The sequence below is a fragment of the Bombina bombina genome, chromosome 1 (assembly GCF_027579735.1).
Source record: "Bombina bombina isolate aBomBom1 chromosome 1, aBomBom1.pri, whole genome shotgun sequence".
Classification (NCBI taxonomy): Eukaryota; Metazoa; Chordata; class Amphibia; order Anura; family Bombinatoridae; genus Bombina; species Bombina bombina.
The window spans coordinates 1,059,787,432-1,059,813,099 of NC_069499.1; the positions used below are offsets into that span (position 1 = coordinate 1,059,787,432).

Sequence of the window (25,668 nt, forward strand, 5' to 3'; positions counted from 1 at the left end):
TAGGAATCAATGGAGCTGCGTTAGGAGCTGAACACTGCTTTTTTGCAGGTGTTAGACTTTTTTTCAGCTGAATCAGTCCCATTGATTCCTATGGGGAAATCGTTCACGAGCACGTTTAGCCAGCTCACCGCTACCATAAGCAGCGCTGGTATTACAGTCAGATGTGGAGCAAAATTTTGCTCTCTGCTCACTTTTTTTCGGCTAACGCCGGGTTTAAAAAACCCTGTAATACCAGCGTTGTTTGTAGGTGAGCGGTGAGCATATACTGTGCATTAGCCCCGCAAGCCTTACTGGCAAAAACTCGTAATGTAGCCGTAATATTCCTGCAAAGCATCTTGAATCCCCCTAACAGCATCGGCCACTGTTTGCAGTGCCTGGGTCAGTGTCTGAAACAACTCAGACAGGAAGGGCTCAGTTTGTGTCCTGCTATCTTGAGCTGTAATAAAAACACAAAATAAAATTTGTTATAACTTTTCAATTTCAAGATAGAATTTTTAAAACATCATATGATAAATTCTTACTTTCTGTTGCCGCCACCTCCTCTTCTGCTCTCTCTGGCGACATGCCCGCTGTGGCGGCATACTCAGAGGATTCCTCACTTTCAGCTGTCAGAGAAGAAGCACAAACAAAAAATATTGTTATGGATGTGGAATATGTGTCAAGGCCTATATTATACACCACATTGTTAAAAAAACAGAAAACAAATTATGGTCTACTATTTCACAATCAATATAGAAGTGTCAAAACATGATATGATAAATTCTTACATTCATTTACAGCCACCTCCTCATCTGGACTCTCAGAAGAAGAGGCTGCTGGGGCACTCTCCTCTGCCGAGGATTCCTCAAGTTTCAGCTGTCAGAGAAGAAGCACAAACACAAATCATTGTTAGGATGATGAATATGTGACAAGTCCTAGATTATGCTAATCATTGCTGTAGACTGTTATGACAACATGATGATAACAAGCAAATATATGAATTTAAAAAAAATATCTCTTACATTAACTGCATCATAAAATAAACATTTTCAAACTCTCTCTTTTTGTTAAATAATGACAACATGTTGTTGTAAAGTAAAATTATTTTCTGTATCAGGGACATCTGAATATGCCCCTGGCTCATCCTCCCCAGGAATCTGGAGAAAAGTCAGAGGCAGTGGTTGTGAGGAGCAGTTGGTCCGTGGTGTACACATGGATACAGGCATGAGAAACCTGGGTATCCTATCCCTTGGCCTAGTTAAATCTGTGAACATATAATAATGTATGTCAACATTAGAACCATGTTTTTTTTTAATTATGCGTAATGTTTATGTAGCTTCAATGCATGGAGATTGTATCCTCACGATGAAACTAACAACCCAAAATAAAAATATACAGGGAGTGCAGAATTATTAGGCAAATGAGTATTTTGACCACATCATCCTCTTTATGCATGTTGTCTTACTCCAAGCTGTATAGGCTCGAAAGCCTACTACCAATTAAGCATATTAGGTGATGTGCATCTCTGTAATGAGAAGGGGTGTGGTCTAATGACATCAACACCCTATATCAGGTGTGCATAATTATTAGGCAACTTCCTTTCCTTTGGCAAAATGGGTCAAAAGAAGGACTTGACAGGCTCAGAAAAGTCAAAAATAGTGAGATATGATATCCAAAATCCCCTGCCCGTGATGGTCCTGTGAGGACAGACTCCCCAGGGGAGGTGAGTGCTAACTGAAAAATAACTGAACCCAGAAAATAGAGACTTTCTATACCTTTTCCTGGATAATCTACATCACATAAATGGACTCTAGATAGGGTGATTTAATACTTATAAGGGCTGATTCCACCCGCTGCTCTCTCACCCTCTAGCCCGCGGCAACTGAGGCGACAGGGAAAACAAGAGAGGTGATTACTGCAGGCCCTAACTCATCTCACCCTATCAGGAAAGATTGTCTTTTATATGCCAAGCTCCCTCTACTCTCAAGCACTAATGGACATAATTAATGATTAAATGATCTAGATGAAGATTACTTCGGGCATGTCTGTGTAAAGTCACGGGGCAGAGTGGCTCTCTGAAAGATTAAGGCTCCCAGGGCTGCTACGTAGCTATCAGAGTGATAGGTTCTCAAAAGCACGGAAACCTCAGCACCAACCAACACTCCCTGCTTTGGGAAGATACATCTAGAAGATGAAAAGCCGCACGCAATCGGTTAAAGAGTGCCTTTCCAAGTCACAACAGAAAAAGAAACAGGCTATGCTAGACCTCTCTCAACGGATGGAACAAGAAGAAGACACGGAGGATCCCCCCATTGTCTCCCAGAAATCAACCTCCTCTAATGAGGCCCTCTTAAAGCAGATAAAACAAATGTTTCATGAAGAAATGAGAGCGGCCCTTTCAGAATTAACACAAGAAATTGCTGACATTGGTGAGAGAACTTCAGCAATTGAAGATAAAGTCGATGACTTAGTAGAGGAGATCCCAGAGTTACAAGCAACAGTGAGCGCACAACAAGCGCAAATACAAAAACTAGAGGACCACCTGGAAGATCTGGAAAACCGATCTCGGAGATCGAACATTCGCATACGCAACTTACCTGAAAAGTATAATAACCTTCAAGACGTTATTACACAAATCTTCCAACAAATATTACCAGAGGAAGATGCATCTTTCCTTCTTATGGACAGAGTTCACCGAGCCTTAGTTAAGCCTCCAACACCAGGGGCCCACAGAGATGTGATAACAAAACTTCACTATTACCATATTAAGGACAGAATTATGCAAGCAGTGCGGGGAGTTCCAGAGATCACTTATGAGGACCATAAAATTCAAATATTTGCGGATCTCTCCCCTATCACTCTGAAGAAGAGAAGAGAATTCAAGCCGATAGTAGCAGCCCTGGCTAACGCCCAAATTAAATACAGATGGGGATTCCCCTTCAAGTTGTCATTTACAGTAGACAAAACAACATACTCTTGTGCTACAATTGATGAGGGACAATCGATCCTAAACAAGCTCCATATCGAGAAATCATCACAGTCACCATCACAGTCTCCCAAGCCACAAAGGAAAGCTTTGAGTCGCACCTGGACACCGGTGCTTAAAAATGGGAAGGCTAAGAAGAGAAATCAAGAACCGGAGAGCCCGACCTGACTTGCAGAAATAATTCACAAGCTATGACTGTAATTCTGCACGTTCCCTAAAGGGAAGTATCACCACTAAGGGGGGCTTAAATTCTGAGAACAAGCCCGAAAGAAATGAAATGACTCTTGACCTGGACTTAATGTTTCTAAATAGTTAGATTATTGTTATAAGTCCAGAGCCATAGGGCTCACCCTTATCCAGAGTCTAAGTTGTTTTGGTTATATAACCGAGGTAATAGGCATTCAATATGCCAATAATGTATGCCCGAAGTTTCTTTTGTTGTATTATTTATGTTTGCTAGTTTCTTTACTTTACTTGTTATTGTTATTGCTATGTCATATTACATTCCTAGATCAAAGATCCAAGTTCGGACCGAACAAGGTCAGTTGTTCATTGATTTGTTATTGCTCAGACTAACCGTTACATATTTTCTCATCTTAGCATGTCATATATTACATAGAGGTATGTTACAGCAGCTATGTGTTCCACGAGACAGACTTGACAGTTCTGCTTTCATACAGGGAGGGGGTCCCGGCCAGCCAACGAGTGGTAAGCTTCTTTACCTGTGTTTCAGGAGTCTTCTTTATTTTTCTTTACTCACTCTCTTACTGTACACGTAGGTAGGGAATGTCTTTAAATATAGTCACACATAATGTTCGAGGGTTACACTCCCACATCAAGAGACGAAAAGCCTTAGACACATATAAATCTATGAAAGCCCACATCATCCTATTGCAGGAAACCCATTTTACAAAAATAAAAACCCCTAAAAATTGGGATAGAAATTACCCCACACAATTTCATGCCACCTGCCAATCCAAGAAATGCGGTGTTTCCATTCTGGTCCATTCAGAGCTAAACTTTAAGGAGGACGAGGTAATTATTGACAAGGCTGGGAGATACATTATAGTTAAGGGCAGGATACACGACACACATGTTATATTGGGAAATATATATGCCCCTAATGAATCTCAGGCCCCATTTTTGTCTAAGCTAGGAATGATGCTAACCACATGGAAAAAATCTCGCTTAATCATAGGGGGAGACTTCAATTTAGTAGCCAATGTTGAACTAGACAAGTCAGCGATCCCACGCACACCTCCATCTCAAAGTTCCAAGAAGCTTCTGTTTGATTTTATTCTTGACCACAACCTTGTAGATAGCTGGAGATATATAAACCCAAAAACAAGAGATTATTCATTCTACTCCACCTCACACAATGTTTACTCAAGAATAGACTATATTCTGGTTAGCCAAACTATGTCCCCTTTGATATTAGCCTCAGATATTATACCAACCACATGGTCGGATCACAACGTGGTACTAACAAAATTAAGTGGCTTAATTGACCCTCATAGGGGCAGAAGCTGGACTATAAACCCAACTTTGCTCAGAGATAAATTATTTACGCAAAATTTGCAGACAGAAATTTCTCACTTTTTAACACTTAATCAAAACTCAGTATCTAACCCCTTGTATATTTGGGGAGCTTTAAAAGCCTTCGCCATTCTAATAAAAGAATCTAACAAACAGAATAAAGCGTATTTGACTCAACTAGAAAGTACTAGAAGCGAGATTAAACACCTACAATCACAGCACCAGCTATCACTAGATGACAAAACATTAAAGCTACTGAGAGACAAAGAAAATGCTCTGGATCAGCTGTTGACAAAGGAGGCTACCAGGTCCCTAAAACTGATTGATACTCAATACTTCATTCAAGCCAACAAACCTGATAAACTGTTAGCATTTAAATTAAAAGAAATGACTAGGACATCCACAGTACCACAAATTCAAATGACAAATGGGCAGATCTCAAACCATCCACAGATCATTGCTGACACTTTTGCCCAGTATTACCAGAAACTTTATGCCCTGCCCCCACCCAAAAATCCTATCACACTAGATAGGGATACAAATGCATTCCTACAGGATTGTAACTTACCCAAAATAGCAACAGAAGACCTAGATAAGCTAAATTCGCCAATAACCATCCATGAAGTGAATTTAGCGATACGAAATTTAAAGATGGGTAAGGCGCCAGGCCCCGATGGGTACTCAGGTGTTTTCTATAAAACGTTTGCACAGGATCTTGGCCCCATCTTGGTTGAGAGTTTCAACCACATACTAGAGGGGGGGACTATCCCCAAGGAGCTTCTTGAGGCTCGTATATCAGTAATCCCTAAACCTGGGAAATGTAAACAACACTGTAAAAATTATAGGCCCATCTCCCTGATTAATTTAGATATTAAGTTATTTACAAAAATCTTAGCAACTAGACTAAATGACATTCTTCCAAAGCTCATCCATCAGGATCAGGTGGGCTTTATCCGTAATAGAGAGGCCCCAGATAACATTCGGAAAATTATTGATCTTGTGGACTATGTTTCCAAACAAAATGTGCCTTCTCTGTTTCTTTCATTGGACGCAGAGAAGGCATTTGATCGTGTAAACTGGGATTACCTCACCGCAGTGCTAAAAAATATGGGCTTTAGGGGAAATTTTTGTACAGCAATTTCGGCAATATACTCCCACCCTTCCGCCTTCATCAGAATAGCGGGCTATAAATCCTCACCTATAAAAATTCTTAATGGAACCAGACAGGGGTGCCCATTATCACCATTGCTGTTCGCCCTATGCATTGAACCGCTGGCAACAAGCATCAGGCAAAATGTAGATATTAATGGCATTAAGATAGGCGACAGGGAACACAAGATCAGTCTATTCGCAGATGATGTAATTTTATCAATTACTAAGCCCATGATCTCCCTCCCTCTAGTATACTCCACGATTAATAGATTCGCCGACATTTCGGGGTACAAGATTAACAATGATAAGTGCGAGGCAATCAGTACACATCTCCCAGAACATACCAAAAAATTATTGATCCTGAATTTTGATTTTAATTGGGCTGACAAGGGCATAAAGTATTTGGGTATCACAATCCCGAACAACCTGGACCATCTTTACAAATTGAATTACACACCTATGTTCACTCATATTAAAACTTTACTATCAAGGTGGAACAAACTAAACATCTCTCTATATGGCAGGTTGACATCAATTAAGATGACGGTTCTACCCAAAATTTTGTATCTCTTTCGTTCATTACCTATAAACGTCTCTACCACTGTGTTACGGAAAACACAAAAAGACCTGGTAGCGTTCATCTGGAAATACCGAAGATCCAGAGTCAATAAACAAACACTTCTCAGACATAAAACAGGAGGGGGGATGGGAATGCCAGACCTGGCAGCGTACTATTACGCGGCCAGGTTGGCACAGTCCTCTCTGTGGCATAACCACCTAGATAGAATTCAATGGGTTCAAATAGAATCAGATATGATGAGGATACACCCCATTTATAAATTATTGTGGACTGCTAAAAAAGATAGGCCCCCTAAATGGAGAAACTTTATTACTATAGCACACACACTAGCACTGTGGGAAACACTAACAACCAAATACACTTTGATACCCCTAGTGACATTATCTACCCATTATGACTTAACTACACAGGAAAAGTGGGCAAACAAGGGCCTGTACCGCATTGCAGATGCCCTGGAAGGCACCAAGCTATTCACATTCCAACAATATGCCGATTTAAATAAACAAGGAAGAGAGAGTTGGTTTCATTACCTGCAATTAAGAGCGAGAGTAGATGAAGTTATAGGACAAAATCAGCTGACTGTTAGTTCTTATCTAGAGAGACTCTGTTTGGCCACTGAACGAATGAGAGGTGCGATCTCTAACCTATATATCCTATTTAATACCCCATCCAAGCTTAATAAACTACCATTTATGATAAAATGGGAGACAGAATTTAATATTACATGGACCGCTGAAAAGTGGTGCGATATGTTGAAGTCTGGTACTTCCTTCTCTATTTGTGCGCATTTGAAGGAAAACTTTCTTAAGGTAGCTTACAGATGGTACTTCCACCCATCGAGAATCCACGCAGCGCACGCGAACACAAGTTGTTTACGTGGCTGTAATGAAAGCGGCACATATGCACATATGTGGTGGAACTGCTGTCATGTCATATGGTCCCAAACATCAGAGCTCCTAAGTGAAATCCTAGATAGGCAAATTAACTTAACTCCTTCCCAGGCACTGTTACACGAGCCTATATCAAATCTATCCAGAAATGCAAACAAATTAGTAGCGCTGATTTGCACTGTAACCAGGCTAACTATAGCAAGATATTGGAAGACCACAGTACCCTCTTTTTTGATAATCAAGAATAAAGTTGACTATTATTACCAAATGAGCAGCGCCTCCGCAGATATTCTGGATAGGAAAGAACAGTTTCTACTAATGTGGGAGCCCTGGATAATGTATACCGAGGCTAGAAATAGATAGAAGAGCTAAGTGAGGCTAGGATAGGAGGTATGAGTCTGGCCCCTGCCACTTCCGCTCCTGCCCAGCTAGTCTGGGTGGGTCACAACACATCTCCCTCTCCCCTCTGTAAGAGTTGAATCCAATTTTCCTGTGCCAGGGGCTAGAAATTCTAGTAACAACTTAAGGTCATGAATGTTGAGCCGGGTCCCCCTCCTGAGAGGGTCTAAATGAAGCATTAAAGAGTCCTCTAGGGATAGGACTGTCGACTGATGGTCGCGCTAAGCACATCTACTTATTACTTACTGTCTGCTGTATGGTGGTCTTTTTGTTATATACCTTTAATCATATTATTTAGCAACACGAAGAATTGTAAATCAATTGAAATTGTAACACGGTTGGTCTGATTTTATATTTGTAAAATGTTGAAAAATCAATAAAAAACTTTTTTCATTAAAAAAAAAAATAGTGAGATATCTTGCAGAGGGATGCTGCACTCTTAAAATTGCAAAGCTTCTGAAGCGTGATCATCGAACAATCAAGCATTTCATTCAAAATAGTCAACAGGGTCGCAAGAAGCGCGTGGAAAAACCAAGGCGCAAAATAACTGCCCATGAACTGAGAAAAGTCAAGCGTGCAGCTGCCAAGATGCCACTTGCCACCAGTTTGGCCATATTTCAGAGCTGCAACATCACTGGAGTGCCCAAAAGCACAAGGTGTGCAATACTCAGAGACATGGCCAAGGTAAGAAAGGCTGAAAGACGACCACCACTGAACAAGACACACAAGCTGAAACGTCAAGACTGGGTCAAGAAATATCTCAAGACTGATTTTTCTAAGGTTTTATGGACTGATGAAATAAGAGTGAGTCTTGATGGGCCAGATGGATGGGCCCGTGGCTGGATTGGTAAAGGGCAGAGAGCTCCAGTCCGACTCAGATGCCAGCAAGGTGGAGGTGGAGTACTGGTTTGGGCTGGTATCATCAAAGATGAGCTTGTGGGGCCTTTTCGGGTTGAGGATGGAGTCAAGCTCAACTCCCAGTCCTACTGCCAGTTTCTGGAAGACACCTTCTTCAAGCAGTGGTACAGGAAGAAGTCTGCATCTTTCAAGAAAAACATGATTTTCATGCAGGACAATGCTCCATCACACGCGTCCAAGTACTCCACAGCATGGCTGGCAAGAAAGGGTATAAAAGAAGAAAATCTAATGACATGGCCTCCTTGTTCACCTGATCTGAACCCCATTGAGAACCTGTGGTCCATCATCAAATGTGAGATTTACAAGGAGGGAAAACAGTACACCTCTCTGAACAGTGTCTGGGAGACTGTGGTTGCTGCTGCACGCAATGTTGATGGTGAACAGATCAAAACACTGACAGAATCCATGGATGGCAGGCTTTTGAGTGTCCTTGCAAAGAAAGGTGGCTATATTGGTCACTGATTTGTTTTTGTTTTGTTTTTGAATGTCAGAAATGTATATTTGTGAATGTTGAGATGTTATATTGGTTTCACTGGTAAAAATAAATAATTGAAATTGGGTATATATTTGTTTTTTGTTAAGTTGCCTAATAATTATGCACAGTAATAGTCACCTGCACACACAGATATCCCCCTAAAATAGCTATAACTAAAAACAAACTAAAAACTACTTCCAAAACTATTCAGCTTTGATATTAATGAGTGTTTTGGGTTCATTGAGAACATGGTTGTTGTTCAATAATAAAATTAATCCTCAAAAATACAACTTGCCTAATAATTCTGCACTCCCTGTATATATATATATATATATATATATATATATATATATATATATATATATATATATATATATATATATATATATATATATATATATATATATATATATATATATATATATATATATATACAGTGGATATAAAAAGTCTACACACCCCTGTTAAAATGTCAGGTTTCTGTGATGTAAAAAAATGAGACAAAGATAAATCATTTCAGAACTTTTTCCACCTTTAATGTGACCTATAAACTGTATAACTCAATTAAAAAACAAACTGAAATCTTTTAGGTAAAGGGAAATAAAAATAAAAAACTAAAATAATATGGTTGCATAAGTGTGAACACCCTTTTATAACTGGGGATGTAGCTGTGTTCAGAATTAAGCAATCACATTCAAAATCATGTTAAATAGGAGTCAGTACACACCTGTTATCATTTAAAGTGCCTCTGATTAACCCCAAATAAAGTTCAGCTGTTCTAGTAGGTCTTTCCTGACATTTTGTTAGTCGCATCCTACAGCAAAAGCCATGGTCCGCAGAGAGCTTCTAAAGCATCAGAGGGATCTCATTGTTAAAAGGTATCAGTCAGGAGAAGGGTACAAAAGTATTTCCAAGGCATTAGATATACCATGGAACACAGTGAAGACAGTCATCATCAAGTGAAGAAAATATGGTGCAACAGTGACATTACCAAGAACTAGATGTCCCTCCAAAATTGATGAAAAGACGAGACGAAAACTGGTCTGGGAGGCTGCCAAGAGGCCTACAGCAACATTAAAGGAGCTACAGGAATATCTGGCAAGTACTGGCTGTGTGGTGCATGTGACAACAATCGCCCGTATTCTTCATATGTCTGGGCTGTGGGGTAGAGTGGCAAGACGGAAGCCTTTTCTTCCAAAAAAAAACATCCAAGCCCGGCTAAATTTTGCAAAAACACATCTGAAGTTTCCCAAAAGCATGTTGCAAAAGGTGTTCTGGTCTGATGAAACCAAAGTTGAATTTTTTGGCCATAATTCCAAAAGATATGTTTGGCGCAAAAACAACACTGCATATCACCAAAAGAACACCATACCCACAGTGAAGCATGGTGGTGGCAGCATCATGCTTTGGGGCTGTTTTTCTTCAGCTGGAACTGTGGTCTTAGTCAAGGTAGAGGGAATAATGAACAGTTCCAAATACCAGACAATATTGGCACAAAACCTTCAGGCTTCTGCTAGAAAGCTGAACATGAAGAGGAACTTCATCTTTCAGCATGACAATGACCCAAAGCATACATCCAAATCAACAAAGGAATGGCTTCACCAGAAGAAGATTAAAGTTTTGGGATGGCCCAGCCAGGGCCCAGACCTGAGTCCAATTCAAAATCTGTAGGGTGATCTAAAGAGGGCTGTGCACAGGAGATGACATCGCATTCTGACAGATTTAGAGTGTTTTTGCAAAGAAGAGTGGGCAAATCTTGCCAAGTCAAGATGTGCCATGCTGAAAAACTCATAAACAAAAAAGACTGAGTGCTGTAATAAAATCAAAAGGTGCTTCAATAAAGAATTAGTTTAAGGGTGTTCACACTTATGCAACCATATTATTTCATTTTTATATTGTTATTTCCCTTTACCTAAAAGATTTCAGTTTGTTTTTAAATTGAGTTGTACAGTGTATAGGTCACATTAAAGGTGGAAAAAGTTCTGAAATGATTTATCTTTGTCTCATTATTTTACATCACAAAAACCTGACATTTTAACAGGGGTGTGTAGACTTTTTATATCCACTGTATATATATAAATGTGGAAATATATTACTAAATATATTTTGTATATTTAGTAATTACACTATAAATGTTATTTTCATTTAAAACATTATAGCCGCTTAAGAATTGTATTTGAATTATACTTGCTGTTATTTCACCTGTACCTGGGGGCGTGTTTATATTTGGCTTTAAAGCCTGTGAATTCATGCTCACTAACTAAGCCCTGAGGAAGCCCGTTGTTCCTGATGACGAGGGGTGAAACACGTGTTGGCTAGCTGATTGGCCCATGTGACATCCACGCTGCCGGTGTTTGTTTGACACGGAACGGAGTGGTTTCTATATCGAGCGGATGATTTCCAAACAGTCTTTCAAGATGAAATAGAGAATATTGAGCTACTCTGAAGTATGGTAATATCGTATGCTGTTGTGAAGTGCTATATGGCTATAAACATATGAACTATGCTTTAGCGAAAGTGAAGTTAGTGAATGCAAGGAAACGACCTATTTGCGTGAAACTACGTATGCATACTATCAGGATTAGTGTGGTTGACAGAGGGATACTATTTAACAACTCAGTATCTTCCTACACTTCTCCCTGTATTACACCTGTGTCCAACTTTCTCACTCGCTGCCCACGGAGGCTGTGTTGACTGTCTGAATCAGTCCGAATAATGGCTGACTAACTTTCACTAATATTGCTTGCTAATTACACCAGCCTTGAAGCACTTACTTTACCTGCTTTACCTGCTTTACAGTTTTCTAACAACTACTGTTGCCATCTGCATATGTGCATATTAACAAAAGACTGCTTTGCAATACGCTTCACCTGCTCAAAACAGAGACTGAACTTGGATTTAACAATGTTGCAATAACTAACACAGACATGCTACTTGATATACCCGCTCTTGCAAATTTGCAAATTTGTATTCATGCATTATTGAATGTTATGTATGTTGTTTTGCATAAGTTCCGTTATACCAGTTAACATTTCAGTATATATCTTGAAATGATGTGGCAAGTGAGATTTGTTAATCATGACTTTTATAAGTTCAGTTTACACTAAAACTGATATGGTCTGAACATATTCTTGAGGAACAAACTTCTCACTTCCATGCTCATATTCTGGTTACTTATTTGCTAACAGCCTACGCTGTTTTACACCGTATAGGGTGGATTGTCATAGGGCCGGTCCTATTATTTATTTATTTTGTGTTTGGATGTTTTCACATGAGGTATTATAATTACTTTTGTGTTATATGTTAGAGGTTATGGTATAATTGAGTTATTTCTTTATTTTATTTTGCGCTGTGTGACGGCTCAGACCCCTGTAGGGGTGGATGTATAACTGCTACATAAAATATTGATATTTTATCACATAACAAGTGTCTTGGTATTTTGTAAAAGAGTGCTGAAATCCCTGTCTTTTTTAATGTCACTATTATGTGCCATTTTCTCTCTCTCTTTTCAGATAGTATATAATATTATAAGGGTCTGCACCAGGACTTTAATAGTCCTTATGAGAGTTGGTAATTGAGTATTCTCAATACCATATATTTACACTTGTTACACTCTAATATCGCAACTTTTTCCATCCACCAACCTTAATATTTTTATATATATATGTGTATATATATATATCTTTATATATAGTATATATCTATATCTATGTAAACATATATATATATATACTGTATATATATATAGTATATATCTTTATTTATATTTATATATAAATCTATATATGAAAATATATATTTTATTCTCATTTGCTTTTATCTTTCATCTTTATATTAAATATTTTTTTTTAATAGTTAAGCAATTAACAATTGAATAATCATTTATACGTTAAAATTTTTTGTATTGCTTCATGTTTGTCAATAATGCAAAATTAACATAAAATTAATTTGTACGTATAATACACAATATAATAAATTACACTTACATCTCCCAATCAGTGACCTTATCGCTAAGTAGCCCTCCGATTCTCTACGCCTCAGGTCACTGAACCTGCAGAGACATTAACGGCGCGTCCGTCTGATGCTGGACACTCGTCTCATCCATCACATCATCTCATAGATGATGCGTTTCCTGTCCTCATGGGCTATTCCCCTCACTCCTCCAATCCTCCTGGGGAAGTACCGGTTCATCCCATACATCAATATCACCAATTCCCTATCACCAATTTCCCATCGGTAAAAACAGGAGGTTGCGTCATCTCTAAAAATCACTTGCACTCTAAATTAGTTTTTTAAGTGCGACACAACTATCCCAAGTAGAGAGCAATCTGATTGGTTATTGACAGTGGAAACAAATTATTAATGTTTGATTGGCGGATTATATTTATCATGTGTTCATGACCATTGCTATGTAATCCACAGTGAAACTGTAATCATATTATATAATATGCGTCACCAATGACTGAGTTATGAAAAGTATATCCTGTAACAATATATTTTTTTCTGCTTCGCTAATGATCCAAGTATAAAACAAATTGAATGTATATTTACTTAAATAAGTATATTGAATCAATGTTGGGACTAATTGGATTGATGAAGTGATTGATTATATAACAATAATAATTTTATAAAACAACAAGTTCATTTTAAAAATTACATTTATCTGAACATTTATTATTATATGCATCATCAATGACGGGCTTACGAATAGGATGTACTAAAAGAATTGAACAACTGCGTCAAAAAAAAAAATTATAATTGTATATTTAAATTGTTAACAGCTGATTGTTTACGTATTGACTAATTAACTATAGTCTAATACGTGTTTCTTAGTAAGCTTCTATGTGTGAGCTCAGTAAGAGTAATTCTTTTTTTTTTTTTTTAATTTATTTTTTTATTTGAGGTTTGTAGAAAGGCATGCAAAAGAAATAGGTCAGTAAAACATAATACAAATATTAGGATACATATAGTACATGACATAAAAATTTGATCCTGTTGAGAAAGGACCTAGTATACAAAATGGATGCCTAATGTATTGCTAACCTCCAATATGACACATGAGGTCGCTCTTGGACCTCTACAATCACTGGACAGTTTATAGGAGGTTATTGTTGACACATGAGACCACTTTTGGATCTCCAATAATAGACCTCATTTTTTACTGTTAACATATATTTTAAACTTAATCAAACTTTCTAAATGAACATAGTAGGAACATCAAAAAAGGAACCGCTAGATGGGGACTTGGATTTATATGAGCAACCTTTACCAAGATTAAATAATTAATAAATTCCTCAGTAGAGTTAAGGGTGGAGAGTTAATGTGGAAACGTTCTGCTTTCTAGTTCTATGGAGTGCTGTTTACAGAGCTCCGCAATAAAGCTTGCAACCAGGTGAAGCTAGGGGCATGAGCTATAATAAATTAGCAATGAGTGGCCATTATGGAGTTAATTAATACATTCATTTTACATAGAGGATAGACATATCGCTACCACCAACACATATAAAAGTTCAATCGTAATCAGGGGGCAATAGAGGCTACTGTGAATGAACACATTGCTATAAGTCATTGTAGTACAGAGTGGTTACAGCTCAAAACATATTTAACTTCTGTTAAACAAGACAGACAAAAACCTTACAAAAAATAACATTAAATAAGGCGTGAACGGATATCTTAAGGTCCTCTAAATAGCTAAAACCAAGAAACTTAGGGTAAGCATGGGGTAGGAAAAAATAATGTAAGATAAACAAGGACAGATGTACAGACCACCAGGATTATAGGAGAGGCCAAAAACATTTATATATCCCTTTAAGAGAACCTATACTAAACTAAGTGGCTTCTGTCCACAGTCAGTGCTATGACAATCTATTCGGAAAATGTCTTTAACCTACGCCGGCTTTTGGGGTAAGGCTTCCATGCACAGAGTCTATGCTGCTATTAGTGCTTTTAGTCCCTGTCAGCAAACCTCCATATGGTGAGCAGCTCCAGCATCTCCAGAGTCTGATCCGGCCTCCACAATAGCTCCACCGGAGCGCTGCTCGCAGGCTGAGCACCTCTAGCTTGTCACCACGACCGCACTGGACCTTCCAGCCAGAGGGTGTCTCTAAGGTAGGACTCAATTTGCAGATATCTGTAGCGCTTATCCAGTGTCGCCACACTGTCTGTGCAACCTGGCGGGTCACTCTCAGTCTGGCTGTGTGGGGCCGCGGTATCTGAGGTGGCGGAGTGGTGCCATCTTGCGCATATGCCGTTTTCTCCTTCACTGCAGCTGTCCCTCTATGTATCCTAGGTTTACTTCCCCTTGCAATCCGTTGCAGCTGGGCTGGTTGGGAGCCGTTGACCAGTGAGGGAGACTGCGCTATAGAGATTGCTCCAGATTCAGGGGTATCTGCCTCTCCATTATGTATGGAAGCGGGATCTAGTCCCTGCCCAGCTGTTGAAGACTTACATGTGGCAGTCATTGCTAGGGTCCCACTGCCGACCGCCTGCACCTTGTTTGTTGAGGTTCCACTATCATGCTGTATACCAGGCGGGCTCAAATATGCGCAGTGTGTGGAGGGCTCAGGGTCCCCTGCTCGTTTTGCATTTGTTAAAACAGACTCAGCTTTAGCAGGGTTCCCTTCATATGCCCATGTTGCCGCCATCTTTTCTGAAAGTTGCAAGAAATGTTCATTCAGGAGGTTACAAATCTCGATTAGTAAAGCTGCCTCAGGTTCCATATTATTGAAGTTTTCAGTGTCTATGCACTGCATACCCGGCTTACAAGGTACCGGGGGGGGGGGGATGTTGAGAGCCTCTCACTAAAGTGACTGCCTTAGGCCTCAACTCTCCAGATCAGTTATTAAGGCCTAGATTTGGAGTTCGGCGGTAGCCGTTAAAACCAGCGTTAGAGGCTCCTAACGCTGGTTTTGGCCGCCTGCTGGTATTTGGAGTCAGTGATTAAAGGGTCTAACGCTCACTTTACAGCCACGACTTTTCCATACCGCAGATCCCCCTACGCCATTTGCGTAGCCTATCTTTTCAATGGTATCTTTCTAACTCCGGTATTTAGAGTCGTTTCTGAAGTGAGCGTTAGAGCTCTAACGACAAAACCCCAGCCGCCTGAAAATAGCAGGAGTTAAGAGCTTTCTGGCTAACGCCGGTTTATAAAGCTCTTAACTACTGTACCCTAAAGTACACTAACACCCATAAACTACCTATGTACCCCTAAACCGAGGTCCCCCCACACCGCCGCCACTCGATTAAAATTTTTAACCCCTAATCTGCCGACCGCCACCTACGTTATATTTATGTACCCCTAATCTGCTGCCCCTAACCCCGCCGACCCCTGTATTATATTTATTAACCCCTAACCTGCCCCCCACAACGTCGCCGCCAGCTACTTACAATAATTAACCCCTAATCTTCCGACCGCAAATCGCCGCCACCTACGTTATCCCTATGTACCCCTAATCTGCTGCCCCTAACATCGCCGACCCCTATATTATATTTATTAACCCCTAATCTGCCCCCCTCAACGTCGCCGACACCTGCCTACACTTATTAACCCCTAATCTGCCGAGCGGACCTGAGCGCTACTATAATAAATGTATTAACCCCTAATCCGCCTCACTAACCCTATCATAAATAGTATTAACCCCTAATCTGCCCTCCCTAACATCGCCGACACCTAACTTCAATTATTAACCCCTAATCTGCCGACCGGAGCTCACCGCTATTCTAATAAATGTATTAACCCCTAAAGCTAAGTCTAACCCTAACACTAACACCCCCCTAAGTTAAATATAATTTTTATCTAACGAAATAAATTAACTCTTATTAAATAACTTATTCCTATTTAAAGCTAAATACTTACCTGTAAAATAAATCCTAATATAGCTACAATATAAATTATAATTATATTATAGCTATTTTAGGATTAATATTTATTTTACAGGCAACTTTGTAATTATTTTAACCAGGTACAATAGCTATTAAATAGTTAAGAACTATTTAATAGTTACCTAGTTAAAATAATAACAAATTTACCTGTAAAATAAATCCTAACCTAAGTTATAATTAAACCTAACACTACCCTATCAATAAAATAATTAAATAAACTACCTACAATTACCTACAATTAACCTAACACTACACTATCAATAAATTAATTAAACACAATTCCTACAAATAAATACAATTAAATAAACTAGCTAAAGTACAAAAAATAAAAAAGAACTAAGTTACAGAAAATAAAAAAATATTTACAAACATAAGAAAAATATTACAACAATTTTAAACTAATTACACTAACTCTAAGCCCCCTAATAAAATAACAAAGCCCCCCAAAATAAAAAATTCCCTACCCTATTCTAAATTAAAAAAGTTACAAGCTCTTTTACCTTACCAGCCCTGAACAGGGCCCTTTGCGGGGCATGCCCCAAGAATTTCAGCTCTTTTGCCTGTAAAAAAAACATACAATACCCCCCCCAACATTACAACCCACCACCCACATACCCCTAATCTAACCCAAACCCCCCTTAAATAAACCTAACACTAATCCCCTGAAGATCTTCCTACCTTGTCTTCACCATCCAGGTATCACCGATCCGTCCTGGCTCCAAGATCTTCATCCAACCCAAGCGGGGGTTGGCGATCCATAATCCGGTGCTCCAAAGTCTTCCTCCTATCCGGCAAGAAGAGGACATCCGGACCGGCAAACATCTTCTCCAAGCGGCATCTTCGATCTTCTTCCATCCGGTGCGGAGCGGGTCCATCTTGAAGCAGGCGACGCGGATCCATCCTCTTCTTCCGATGTCTCCCGACTAATGACGGTTCCTTTAAGGGACGTCATCCAAGATGGCGTCCCTCGAATTCCGATTGGCTGATAGGATTCTATCAGCCAATCGGAATTAAGGTAGGAATTTTCTGATTGGCTGATGGAATCAGCCAATCAGAATCAAGTTCAATCCGATTGGCTGATCAATCTGATTGGCTGATTGGATCAGCCAATCGGATTGAACTTGATTCTGATTGGCTGATTCCATCAGCCAATCAGAAAATTCCTACCTTAATTCCGATTGGCTGATAGAATCCTATCAGCCAATCGGAATTCGAGGGACGCCATCTTGGATGACGTCCCTTAAAGGAACCGTCATTAGTCGGGAGACATCGGAAGAAGAGGATGGATCCGCGTCGCCTGCTTCAAGATGGACCCGCTCCGCACCGGATGGAAGAAGATCGAAGATGCCGCTTGGAGAAGATGTTTGCCGGTCCGGATGTCCTCTTCTTGCCGGATAGGAGGAAGACTTTGGAGCACCGGATTATGGATCGCCAACCCCCGCTTGGGTTGGATGAAGATCTTGGAGCCAGGACGGATCGGTGATACCTGGATGGTGAAGACAAGGTAGGAAGATCTTCAGGGGATTAGTGTTAGGTTTATTTAAGGGGGGTTTGGGTTAGATTAGGGGTATGTGGGTGGTGGGTTGTAATGTTGGGGGGGGGTATTGTATGTTTTTTTTTACAGGCAAAAGAGCTGAAATTCTTGGGGCATGCCCCGCAAAGGGCCCTGTTCAGGGCTGGTAAGGTAAAAGAGCTTGTAACTTTTTTAATTTAGAATAGGGTAGGGAATTTTTTATTTTGGGGGGCTTTGTTATTTTATTAGGGGGCTTAGAGTAGGTGTAATTAGTTTAAAATTGTTGTAATATTTTTCTTATGTTTGTAAATATTTTTTTATTTTCTGTAACTTAGTTCTTTTTTATTTTTTGTACTTTAGCTAGTTTATTTAATTGTATTTATTTGTAGGAATTGTGTTTAATTAATTTATTGATAGTGTAGTGTTAGGTTAATTGTAGGTAATTGTAGGTAGTTTATTTAATTATTTTATTGATAGGGTAGTGTTAGGTTTAATTATAACTTAGGTTAGGATTTATTTTACAGGTAAATTTGTTATTATTTTAACTAGGTAACTATTAAATAGTTCTTAACTATTTAATAGCTATTGTACCTGGTTAAAATAATTACAAAGTTGCCTGTAAAATAAATATTAATCCTAAAATAGCTATAATATAATTATAATTTATATTGTAGCTATATTAGGATTTATTTTACAGGTAAGTATTTAGCTTTAAATAGGAATAAGTTATTTAATAAGAGTTAATTTATTTCGTTAGATAAAAATTATATTTAACTTAGGGGGGTGTTAGTGTTAGGGTTAGACTTAGCTTTAGGGGTTAATACATTTATTAGAATAGCGGTGAGCTCCGGTCGTCAGATTAGGGGTTAATAATTGAAGGTAGGTGTCGGCGATGTTAGGGAGGGCAGATTAGGGGTTAATACTATTTATGATAGGGTTAGTGAGGCGGATTAGGGGTTAATAACTTTATTATAGTAGCGCTCAGGTCCGCTCGGCAGATTAGGGGTTAATAAGTGTAAGGTTAGGGGTGTTTAGACTCGGGGTACATGTTAGGGTGTTAGGTGCAGACGTAGGAAGTGTTTCCCCATAGGAAACAATGGGGCTGCGTTAGGAGCTGAACGCTGCTTTTTTGCAGGTGTTAGGTTTTTTTTCAGCTCAAACAGTCCCATTGTTTCCTATGGGAGAATCGTGCACGAGCACGTTTTTGAGGCCGGCCGCGTCCGTAAGCAACTCTGGTATCGAGAGTTGCATTTGCGGTAAAAATGCTCTACGCTCCTTTTTTGGAGCCTAACGCAGCATTTGTTTTAACTCTCGATACCAGAGTTAAATTTATGGTGCGGCCAGAAAAAAGCCTGCGGAGCGTTAACAGCCCTTTTACCGCCGAACTCCAAATCTAGGCCTAAGTGTGGTAGTCCCAATGTTGTAGTATCATTCGATTCCTCTTTGCAAGCAAAGCCTAATTATCAGGGAGAGGTAGATGGGAGATCCTCATAAACATTAATAAAAGGCAAAATATTAATGTCTCACTCAGAGCAACTGATAATGCGTCCATTCAAGGAGCTGCCCAGAGTCACGCCCCCATAATTCTTTTTTTTTTTTTGGCGACTTTGTTGTATTTTCTTTCTTGGACTGTATATGGCGTCTGCGGAGACTGGTAAGACAAAATCTGGGCGCAATATACAGTTCAATTTTGAACAGAACCAGGTGCTAGTAACCAAGGTTTTGGATCACTATGATTTAATTTATGGTTCCAAAGCCCAACAGACCTCTCTCTCCAGTAAACAACAGATCTGGAGAGATATAGCTGACAGTGTCTCTACCGAAGGCGCTCATGAGAAATCGGTGGAGCACTGTAAAAAAAGGTTCTCTGACATCAAGAGAATCTTGAAGGCCAAGCAGGCCAGGGAGAGACAGTCTGCATGCACTACAGGTGGTGGCAATGCGTATACAACTGAGCTCTCTTCATACGAGACTCAGCTGATGGAGAAGTTGGGGGCAAATATGACGCTCGGTCTGGACTTGGTTGGGCATGATACTGACGAGTTGGCAGGTAAATAAAGTTTGATCACATATTTATGTCGCAAATGATTTTGTTTGAAATTATAGGCCTTTTGTTTTTTTGACATTTATTATATGCAATAATATTTCTACTCGTTTTATTTTATATGTTTTCCAGCATCTACCAGTGCTGCTGCTGCTAATGCCACACTACAATTGTCCGTCAGTGTCCATACTGAGTCCAGCCACAGCTTCTCCTCAGCAGCCACACAGCCTGACCTTATATGCAGCATCCCTGAAGCAGCAAGCATTGGCCGAACAACAGGTATGTTTTTAATGTTAGATTTTGTTTAATTAAAATGCTCTTACTCGTATGATTGTAAATTGATTTTTAACTCTATATATACACATTTTTTATTTCAGCTGAGGTACGAAGGGCTTTGGGACACCCTCCAAACTCTTTCTATCTCCTCCACAGTTAACAAAAATAAGAACAAACATTAATGTTATAAGTGTGCTCATGTAAAAGGGGCAGTCAATGCCATCATTTTAAATTAAAATAGTATTACTGAAGAATATCATAGTATTATACAAGAATGTTAAATTACATTGATCGTTGATATAATCTGTGATTGAATAGTATCTAAAAGAATAGTATAGTCAAAATAAAACATTCATCATTTACATAGACCATGCATTTTATATATACATTAAAAAATTGTCCTATTATTGAATATTCTTCTTTCTATTATCTTTATTTGAAAAATAATTTAAGCTTAGAAGGAATCATAGGTTTGGATCATCACCTGTGTATTGCTTGATGATTGTTTGGCTACATTTAAACACCAATCAAGTGTTATCTATGTGCTTAACAAAACACAGAACATCTCCTAAGCGTACATTTAAAACAATCTAATAAGAGAACAAAGTAAAATGTTAATTTGATTTATTTCTAAAGTTCCTTCAAATTGCATGCTCTATCACAATCATTAAAGGGACACTGAACCCAAATTTTTTCTTTCGTGATTCAGATAGAGCATGCAATTTTAAGCAACTTTCTAATTTACTCCTATTATCAATTTTTCTTCCTTCTCTTGCTATCTTTATTTGAAAAAGAAGGCATCTAAGCTTTTTTCTTTATTCAGAACTCTGGAAAGCACATTTTTTTTGGTGGATGAATTTATCCACCAATCAGCAAGGACAACCCAGGTTGTTCACCAAAAATGGGCCAGCATCTAAACTTACATTCTTGCATTTCAAATAAAGATACCAAGAGAATGAAGAAAATTTGATAATAGGAGTAAATGAGAAAGTTGCTTAAAATTGCCTGCTCTATCTGAATCATGAAAGAAAACATTTGGGTTCAGTGTCCCTTTAACCTTCTATTTTTAATAGAATAGCCCTTTAACCTTTTCAAACATCACTATTATCGCATATATATATATATATATATATATATATATATATATATATATATATATATATATATATATATATATGCCTCAATTAAAACATAACTTTTTTATTGGTAACATTTTTACATGCACATCCATGTGGATCAGAGCTAGATATTCTCAGTGCAACAGCATTTTAAATACTGAAGCTTCTCACAGCATCAGTGGGGCTTGTTTCATGTCAGTAATTAAGAAACAGAGTCTAAAAACATTCGTATGCCTTTAATCTTTCACTTTATATTACGTGTGATTATAATATTTTTGTTTTTTCATTTCTTTAGATACTGGACGTGCACACGATTTATCTGAGGAGATCGCCGGGTATCTTCATGGGATGAGAGCAATTGTGGAGGGGTAGGAGTCCCTGGGAGAGAACCGATATCAGGAATCCCAGGAGCAGGAAATCTCCCAGGGAACATCGGATACAGATGCTCTCATCCCTGCTGCCCCTCCTGCCCCCAGAAGACCCAGCTGCTCTGGACCCTAGTGCCCCTCCTGCCCCTGCTGCTCATGACCCAGCAGCTCAGGGCTGTGCTAATCCTGGCCACAAACTGCTTCAAATAAATGAAGATGAAGCAGTTCGTGAAATGTTAAATCTGGCCAGGCAGTACAGGGATGATGAGGGGCATTCAAGTAGATAGGGAAAGATTAGATTTAGAGAGGGAAAGACTGTGAATAGAAAGGGGAAGAATAGATTTAGAGAGGAAAAGATTTACCTATGGAAGGCAGAGGGATAGTGCAAGATTAGATTTAGAGAGGGAACGAGATTTATATAAAAGACAGAGGCATAGTGATAGGTTAAATTATGATAGTGAGAGGTTAGCGGTAGACAGGGCCAGGGTAGCTGTAGAGCAGGGTGAATTGGATCGTAGGGAGAGGGCAGACAACCAGCATTTTAAGGAAATCTTTTAATATTAATACATGGCCGGTCAGCAAGGGAGAGATCTCCTCCACAGTCTCCCCATGCCTCTAAGCGTGCAAAAGACTAGAAAGCTTATTTTAGTTTTTTTATATAAATTTATTTAAAATTTAATTTATATTTAAGTTTTTCTTATGCATGTAATTTTTATTATATTTTTTATTGTTAGAATATATCAATAAATGATATTCTGACGTAATAAATTTGTTTGTTATTATTTTATTTACATAATACAAATGTTACAAATGTTTGTTGATGAAATTAAATGCAAGGGTAAGATATACTTTTCTCTGCTTATTAAAGGGTCAACCTACACCATTTTTATTTATTTTAAAAAAAAGAAAACCATTAATTATATAGTCACGAGTTTGGCATAAACTCACTTTTATTAAAAGGTACATGAATAAAAAAATTCAATTTCTTAAGTCATAAATAGAATGTGATAGTAAAGTAATTTGAAATTGAATTAGATTATGCAAATGTATTCATTCTCATGTTTCCTTTTATTTAAAAAAAATATCCCTTTTTCATTAAAGGGACACTGAACACAATTTTTTTCTTTTAATACTCAGATAGAGCATTCAATTGTAAGAAAAGATATAATTTTCTAATATTAGCAATTTATATTTGTTCTCTTGCTATCTTTATTTGAAAAATAAGGCATCTAAGCTAAGGAGAACGTTAATTTTTGGTTCATAACCATGGACAGCACTTGTTTAATGGTGGATGCATTTATCCACAAATCAGCAAGAACAACCCAGGTTGAGAACCAAAAATGTCACGTCTTTAAATATTACAATCTTGCTTTTCAAATCCAGATAGCAAAAGAATAAAGATTAATTGACGATATGAGAAAATTATAAGGTTGCTTCCAACTGCATGCTCTATCTGAATCATATATATATATATATATATATATATATATATATATATATATATATATAATTTATATTGGACATATATATTGGACAAGAAGAGAGAGCACAGAAAAAAGCGCAATAAAAGGGAAAGAAAACCTTTAACTAAATCACAGGCCTTCTTAAAACAAGTTCCCAAGAAATTATAGCTACTAATCCCCAGAAGAAGCCAGAAAGCATGGCAAGCACTCCGGAGCCCTTGTCTTCCGCCCTGTGCATTGATAGAGACTGATGTTTTCGCCCTTCCTCATTCACTGTAACGCTGACCCGTATTCACAGTATCAGCAGTCCTTGCCGGAACAGCAGGTTTTTCCTCACGCTGTATGGGTATTACTTCCTCAGGGGTCCCACGGGGAACAAAAGAGCACACAGAAAGGTTACTCTTTAGCTGCAGGAGTCCTCACCGGCTCCCAATAACAATGATGCAAAACGGAATACCATAGAAAAGAGTCCTCAGTCCTCTCTGGGTGTAAGCATGAAAATGAGCCATTGGGTCATTGAAAAAGTGTAACCATATGAAACGCATTTCACCTGCAATCTGTACCACTCTTTTAACTTTAAGCTATCAAATAAAATATGTCTATTTTTTAAGACATCTGGCTCTTTTTCACGCTTACACCTAAAGAGGACTGAGTAATCCCCAGAAGAGTATATTCAGAAAAAGACAATTTTCTGTAAATACTTTCTAATTAAACATGAAACAAAAAGAGAACAAAGGGATTTCGGTAGCTCTATTTCATACACAAAAAAACATATTCTATTAAAGGAAATATTTATATACCAAAGTGTTGGGTTGGTCAATTTGATAATCAAGAGTATGGGGAACTTCCAGATAACTTTCTGCTCCAGCACCTCGTATTTCTCTATAAATTAAGGTGATACAGGATTCCTCCTGTGTTTCTTGTAGTATGGTAGACTTCTAGGTTTCTCCACGATGATGGATATATAAACAAAGAAAAAAGCTGCAATAGTGTAATACAGTACAAAATTTTTTATTTAAAACATAAAATCTTTAAAATGCCTGCTTACATTTAACAACCTCAATAGTGTATGAGGTATTTATTCAGCCTTGTAAAACATCTAGGTCAAAAGTGCAATTCCACAGCTTATGGGTACAAACTATTAGATGTGTAGGCAAAACCGGTTTATCCGGTATAGGAAAGTCCGTATTTCTTACTTGTCTGTCTAACACGTTTCGAAGGGTTATGATAAATTATTCCTTCTTTTTCAGATACTTGACTACATATGCGGCTTGTAGTGTTGTTTAAAAAGAAAATTGTGGTCTGCTTCCGTGTTACAAGCGGAACCGCCATTGGTTGCAGATATCACATGATCTCCTATTAGTCCTACCATAGAAAGGCTAATGCTATTGGATAATGTGTAATCATGTGAGCGGCTAAATATACACATTTGCGATCACTCATAGTATGTTTAATAACTCTAATATGGGTGCTATAAGAATTTTTTTTAGTGCTTTTAGCATTTGGGTTAAATCAAATAATACATTGAAAATAAAATACATATGTCTAACTAAGGAGACAATCTATGCTGGATCGAATGATTAGTAAATCAATATGAATTAAAATGTGGTTTTCCAGGGTACTATTGGACAACTTTAAATCACATGAGTTGCTGGGTATACATATTAGCAATCATTCTTGAAATATTTAATCCTTATTACAGCTAACAATGTTTGAACAAATACAAAAAAAGTGCCATAGGACTTTGATTATATTAAGTAGTGTAGTAAAAATAGATACATATATTAAACTAACGTGACAATTTGTGCTGAGTCGAATAATTTAGTGAATCGCTGCCAATTGAAATTTGTTACTTTTTAGGATACTATTAGATGCTATAAGAACCCATTATAGGTCAAATTTAATACAATAGTGCTTAAAGGGACACTGTACCCAAAATATTTCTTTCGTGATTCAGATTGAACATGAAATTTTAAGCAACTTTCTAATTTACTCCTATTATCAATTTTTTTTTCGTTCTATTGCTATCATTATTTGAAAAAGAAGGCATCTAAGCTTTTTTTTTGGTTTCAGTACTCTGGACAGCACTT

The 25,668-nt window shown here is 38.2% G+C and overlaps 1 long non-coding RNA gene across 1 annotated transcript in view; it reads right to left on the reverse strand.

The window, feature by feature from the left end:
• Positions 1 to 313: 313 nt before the first annotated feature.
• LOC128638166 (uncharacterized) overlaps positions 314 to 25,668 on the reverse strand; it is an 88,059-nt gene continuing 62,704 nt past the window's right edge. Inside the window, exons 2-4 of the long non-coding RNA XR_008399059.1 lie at positions 768 to 855; positions 522 to 605; positions 314 to 436 (exon numbers count right to left, since the gene is read on the reverse strand). This is a non-coding gene — a long non-coding RNA (uncharacterized LOC128638166). The remainder of the gene's footprint in view (positions 437 to 521; positions 606 to 767; positions 856 to 25,668) is intronic.